Here is a 7157-nt window from a genome sequence, read left to right on the forward strand (position 1 = left end):
TTCGCCTTGATTAAAGCTTTTCCAGCAATGCCCAAGATTGGTTTTACCATTTGCCACCTAGCCTCTTTTTCCCTTGGGTTTCCGGAGCCCGAAGGTCATCTTATTTTAACCCCCCCGGGCCAGTGCTCCTCTGAGCGTTGGTCCAAACTAGAGTCCTGTGCAGCGCCCCCTCGGGGAAACTCGAGGTTTGGTTTTAGTTGTACGGAGCGCTCATCTGAGTGTGCCCTGAGAAAGAGATATGTGCAGCTCCTATCGGGATTTGTCGGCACATTCGGGCGGTGTTGCTGGTCTTGTTTTAACCTGTCGAATCATCTTGTTGTACCAAGATACCGAGTCTGATCGGTGTGTCTTGGGTGGAGGTCTATTCCTTCGTTGATCGTGAGAGCTTGTTATGGGCTAAGTTGGGACCCCCCTGCAGGGTTTGATCTTTCGAAAGCCGTGCCCGCGGTTATGGGCGGATGGGAATTTGTTAACGTCCGGTTGTAGATGACTTGAACTAAACTTAATTAAAATGAATCAACCGTGTGTGTTACCGTGATGGCCCCTTCTCGGCAGAGTCCGGGAAGTGGACACGGTGTTGGAGTTATGCTTGCGCAGGATGTTCCTTTAGCTTCTCGCTCGTGCTTCGCCTTCTCTTCTCGCTCTCTTTTGCGTATAAGTTAGCCACCACATATGCTAGTCGCTTGCTGCAGCTCCACCTATATCTGCCTTATCCATTCCTATGAGCTTAAATAGTTTTGATCGCGTAGGTGTGAGATTGCTGAGTCCCTGTGGCTCACAGATACTACAACTCCAGATGCAGGTCCAGGCGTTTCTGCTCCAGTTGACGATTACGAGCTTCAGTGGGAGTTCGATGAGGACTCTCAGCGATACTATGTTTCCTTTCCCGATGATCAGTAGTGGTGCCTAGTTGGGGTTATCGATTCAGGACCTTGTCGCATGTTGGGGGTCTTTTCTATTTTGGCGCCGTAGTCGGGCCATGAGTGTTTGTTTGATGGATGTTATTTATGTACTCTGATGTGACGTGGCGAGTGTAAGCCAACTATGTTATCTCCCCCTTTTATTATGTATTACATGGGATGTTGTAATGATTGCCTGACTTGCGACATTGCTTTCAATGCGGTTATGCCTCTAAGTCGTGCCTCGACACGTGGGAGCTATAGCCGCATCGAGGGCGTTACAAGTTGGTAATCAGAGCCATCCCCGACCTTAGGAGCCCCATTGCTTGATCGTTTTTAGCAGCCGAGTTGTGTCTAGAAAAATGTTTTGAGTCCTTAGGAATTATATATCGGAGAGCTTAGGAATTCTTTTTACTTCCCAGTCTCCTCATCGCTCTGGTAAGGCATCCTGGCGTAGAGTTTTGACTCTTCTCTTCTAAAATTTCACTAAAAAATTTTTTTAGGATCACGCGAGTATCTTGGTTTTGTTCCGATGGTTTTGTGACGAGAACATTGTTCTTGGTGCCTCCTGTCTTTAGGGGTTGTGGCAGTGTCCCGGGGAGTTGAGCTCCGAGGTGTTGTCGTCACAATTTTATCGTTGCAATTCTGGTATACTTGAGATATGTTCGCCGACATCGAAAATCCCTTTTATGCAGTTCGTTGGTGAGATAACCTCGACGCCACCCAGTACTGGGGCGGGAGTTCGGGAGTATCGCCATAACTTGTATAACAGATGCTTTTCGAAGGTTGAGGTAGATGGTTTCCGAAGTTTTCCTGGTTATGTGTTGAAGGATGGATACAGCTGGATGTAGGATTTGCTAGTTTGGGTGAGATATTGTGCTTCCCCTGTATCCCCAACACCTGATTGCATAACCGGAAAGGTTCGGGAGTTTCATAGGTGGGAATTCTAGTAGCTCTAGTTCTTCTTCCACGGATATTGGTTTGAGATTGGGATTTCTTACCGATTATTCGTTCTTGATCCGTACCTTGTTGATTTATTTCTCTACCTTAATTCTTCGTGGCTTCTCAATTTATGGATATGTGATCAATTGAAGAGGAATGCATTCGTTCATTTTGTTCGGATGTGAAGACTATATGTTGCAATTTTCATTCCGTTGGATTCAGCTTCTATATTGTTGTCTATCTATGTGCTAATGGTGGTCAACCTGTTCAGGATGGCTCCTCCAACGCGCACGACTCCGAATCCTAATCCGCCTCCACCTCCGCCTCCTCCGGAAGCATGGCAAGCTGTGATGGCCGCTACTAATGCAAACACACAGTTGATCATGCAAATCCTTCAAGAGCGCAATCAAGGCAGTCAAGGGAATCAAGGCCATAATCAGCACCACTTTGCTACTCTGAACCAGTTCCTTGCTAATGGCCCAAAGACGTTCAGCGGTTGTGTTGAGGCTACCGATGCTGACGATTGGTTAGTGGATCTGGGCAAGCATTTTGAATGCAGCAACGTCAGGCCTGAAGATTTCGTCAAGTTCGCTTCTTTCCAGCTCAAAGATCAGGCTGCAGAGTGGTTCCAGCAGTACAAGGATTCCAGAGGTGGACGTGTTATCACTTGGGACGATTTCCGTCAAGATTTCCGCGCTCATCACATCCCTTAAAGTGTGGTTGAGAGTAAGCGTCAGGAATTCCGCAATCTGAAGCAAGGCTCTTTGTCTGTCTATGACTACAACAAGTTGTTCCAGAAGCTCGCCCGTTTTGCCAAGCAGGATGTTCCTGATGAGAAGAGCATGATCTATCAGTTCAGGGGTGGTCTTCGTGAGGAAATCCAGCTCGCTCTTGTCCTCTTTGAGCCGTTGAGATACGATGAGTTCTACAACATGGCACTGAAGCAAGAGGCTGCTCAGATGAGATGTGATGCTTCCAGGAAGCGTGCCAGAGATGTTACTCCTTCTTCCTCTACTCAAGTGGTCAAGCAGCAGAAGTATTGGCTTCCTCCTCCTCCGTTCCGTCAGCCGTATCAGCAGAAGAGTAAAGGTGGCAGTGGTTTCACCCACCCACCCAACCCAGGCTTTCAGAACAAGGCTTCGTCTCAAGCTCCAAGACCGAGTGCTCCGTATCACCGTCCGCTTTCAGAGGTCACGTGCAACAAGTGCCAACAGAAGGGTCACTATGCCAACAAGTGTACCAACCAGAGGCGTCTTCCTCCTCCTCCTCCTGTCAGATCGGCAAGTACAGCTGTGGTCAAGCACAATCCCAAGCACGCCAAGGTCAATATGGTGAATGCAGCTCAGGCAGAGGATTCTTCAGATGTGATCATGGGTAACCTTCCTGTTAACGATGTTCCTGCAAAAGTTCTTTTTGACACAGGTGCATCGCATTGCTTCATTTCCAAACCTTTTGCATCAAAGTATGAGTGTGATTATCAGTATCTGCAAAGTTCCTTGCAAATTGTGTCACCGGGCAAGCAGATGACAGCTAACACCTGCGTCCCTGAGGTTACTATCACATTGGGTGACTACAAGTTCCTTTCTTCCCCAATTGTTCTCGGTAACTCGGATATTGATCTTATTCTCGGAACGGATTGGCTTTCTAAGCACAAGGCACATCTTGACTGTGCTGCCAGGCAGATTCAATTGACTCATTCGTCTGAGGATGTCATTGTCTTTGCCGCTCGGGATAATACCATCCGGTTGTTTTCTCTCAATGAGAAGGGTGAATTGGATGCCATCTCTCAAATTCCTGTCGTGTGCGAATATCAAGACGTCTTTCCAGAAGAACTTCCAGGGATGCCTCCAAACCGGCCGGTTGAATTCGTTATTGAACTTGAGCCCGGTACGGAACCTGTGTGCAAACGTCCCTACAAGCTCGGCCCCGAAGAGTTGAAGGAGCTGAAGAAACAACTCGATGAGCAAGAAAGATTGGGTCTCATTCGGCCTAGTACTTCTCCGTGGGGTTGTGGTGTTCTTTTTGTGAAGAAGAAGGATGCATCGAGTCGACTTTGTGTTGATTACCATCCAGTTAACAAGAAGACCATCAAGAACAAATACCCACTTCCCAACATCAATGAGCTATTCGAACAACTCAAGGGTGCTCAAGTATTCTCCAAGCTTGATCTCCGTATGGGTTATCATCAGATTCCTATTCGTGAGCAAGATATTCCCAAGACGGCGTTCAGAACAAGCTTTGGTTCATATGAATACACCGTCATGTCTTTTGGCCTCGCCAACGCTCCTCCGACGTTCTCTCGCATGATGAACTTCATCTTCAACCCCTACACCAATGAATTCGTTTTGGTCTATCTCGACGACATTCTGGTTTTCTCGAAGAACAAGGAAGATCATGCCAAGCACTTGCGTTTGGTACTTGACAAGCTCAGAGAACATCAGTTCTACGCCAAGTTCTCCAAGTGTGAATTTTGGCTCGATGAGGTTCTTTATCTTGGTCATATCATCTCTGCCAAGGGCATTTCCGTGAATCCTGAGAAGGTGTCTGCAATTGTGAATTGGGAACCTCCTCAGAACGTAAAGCAACTCCGCAGTTTTCTCGGTCTCGCAAGCTATTGCAGAAGATTCGTTGAAAACTTCTCTAAGATCGCCAAGCCTCTCTCAAATCTTCTTCAGAAGCACGTCAAGTACGTTTGGTCTCCGGAGTGTGATATTGCTTTCAACACTTTGAAAGAGAAATTGATCACTGCTCCAGTTCTGACTCCGCCTGATGAAACCAAGCCGTACGAGGTCTTTTGTGATGCCTCTCTCCAAGGTCTCGGTGTTGTACTGATGCAAGAGAAGAAAGTTGTTGCTTATACCTCTCGCCAGTTGAAACCTAATGAGAAGAACTACCCCACTCATGATCTCGAGTTGGCGGCAGTTGTGCACGCTTTGTTGACTTGGAGACATCTTCTATTGGGAAGGAAAGTGGATATTTTCACTGATCACAAGAGTCTCAAGTACATCTTCACTCAGCCTAATCTCAACCTCAGGCAGACTCGATGGGTCGAAATGATTCAAGAGTACAATCCGAGTATCGAGTATACTCCAGGCAAGGCTAATGTGATTGCTGACGCTTTGAGCAGAAAAGCATATTGCAACAGTCTGATTCTCAAGCCTTATCAACCCGAGCTTTGTGAAGCTTTCCGCAAACTTAATATGCAAATTGTTCCTCAAGGTTTCCTTGCCAACCTTCAAGTCTCTCCTACCTTAGAAGACCAGATTCGCCAAGCCCAACTTCTTGATGCTATGGTGAAGAAGGTGAAGATTGGTATTGCAAAGAGTCAGTCCAAGTACAAGTGCTTCCGACTTGATGACAAGGACACTCTCTTCTTCGAGGATCGAATTGTTGTGCCCAAAGGTGAACTCCGTAAGGTGATCATGAACGAGGCTCACAACTCTCTCCTCTCCATCCACCCTGGTAGTACGAAGATGTATCAGGACCTCAAGCAAGCTTATTGGTGGACTCGAATGAAGCGCGAGATTGCTCAATTCGTGAACGAATGTGATGTCTGCAGAAGAGTGAAGGCAGAACACCAAAGGCCAGCTGGTCTCCTCCAACCTCTTGCCATTCCAGAATGGAAGTTTGACCACATTGAAATGGACTTCGTGACTGGGTTTCCAAAGTCCAAGGGTGGCAATGATGCTATCTTCGTTGTCATCGACAAGCTCACCAAAGTGGCTCATTTTCTGCCTATCAAAGAGTCTATCACTGCAGCTCAATTGGCGGAACTCTATACCTCTCGCATTGTCTCTCTGCACGGTATTCCTCAAGTGATATCTTCAGACCGTGGCAGCATCTTTACCTCCAAGTTTTGGGATTCTTTTCAGAAAGCCATGGGCACCAACATCCGCTTCAGCACAGCTTTCCATCCTCAAACAAGCGGTCAAGTCGAGCGTGTCAACCAAATTCTTGAAGATATGCTCAGGGCTTGTGTGATCTCCTTCGGCATGAAGTGGGAGGACTGTCTTCCTTATGCTGAATTCTCATACAACAACAGCTTTCAAGCAAGTTCGGGCAAGGCCCCCTTTGAAATTCTTTATGGCAGGAAGTGTCGTACCCCTCTCAACTGGTCTGAAACCGGTGAACGTCAGCTGCTGGGTAATGACTTAATCACAGAAGCAGAAGAAATGTGCAAAGTCATTCGTGATAACCTCAAAGCAGCCCAGTCCCGCCAGAAGTGCTACTATGATAGTAAGCACCGTGAATTGGCTTTCGAGATCGGAGATCATGTTTACCTCCGCGTCTCTCCCATGAAAGGTACTCATCGCTTCGGTATCAAAGGGAAGCTTGCCCCTAGATACGTGGGACCTTTCAAGATTGTCAGCAAGAGAGGCGACCTCGCCTATCAACTCGAGCTTCCTTCAAACTTTGCAAATGTTCATGATGTGTTCCATGTCTCTCAGCTTCGAAAGTGCTTCAAGACTCCTGACCGCACCGTCAACTTCGAGGACATTGAGCTCCAAGAAGATCTCTCCTATCGTGAGCACCCAGTTGCTATTCTCGAAGAGACTGAACGCAAGACTCGCAACAAGTCAATCAAATTTCTCAAAGTCAAGTGGTCACACCATCCCGACCGTGAAGCTACCTGGGAACGCGAGGATCACCTCCGTTCTGAGTACCCGGAGTTCTTTCAGTCCTAGATCTCGGGACGAGATCTTTTCGTAGTGGTGGAGTGTTGTAACGCCCCAGATATACTTTCCATATTTGTATCCAACTCTTGCCGTCCCCGGCGCTAAGTTATATTTATTTCTCGGGTTGGGTCTTTGTCTCCGTGTGTTGTTTTTTCTTTTTCGTGCATCTCTTATCATGTCATCTCGTGCATTGCATTTGCATACATGTTCATCTCATGCATTCGAGCATTTTCCCCGTTGTCCGTTTTGCATTCCGGCGCTTCGTTCTCCTCCGGTGGTCATTTCTAGTCTTCTTTCGTGTGTGGGGTTTAAACATTTCCGGATTGGACCGAGACTTGCCAAGCGGCCTTGGTTTACTACCGGTAGACCGCCTGTCAAGTTTCGGATCATTTGGACTTCGTTTGATACTCCAACGGTTAACCGAGGGACCGGAAAGGCCTCGTGTGTGTTGCAGCCCAACACCCCCCAAATTTGGCCCAAAACCCACCAAACTCTGCTCCATGTCCTAGAGCGTTCGATCACGATCGTGTGGGCGAAAACCGCACCTCATTTGGACTCTCCTAGCTCCCTCTATGCCTATTTATACCCCCTCCATTCGGATCTCTTCTTCCCCCGTCCGAAACCCTAGTCCAAAAAAAAA

Source organism: Triticum aestivum, chromosome 2B (assembly GCF_018294505.1).
Source record: "Triticum aestivum cultivar Chinese Spring chromosome 2B, IWGSC CS RefSeq v2.1, whole genome shotgun sequence".
Classification (NCBI taxonomy): domain Eukaryota; kingdom Viridiplantae; phylum Streptophyta; class Magnoliopsida; order Poales; family Poaceae; genus Triticum; species Triticum aestivum.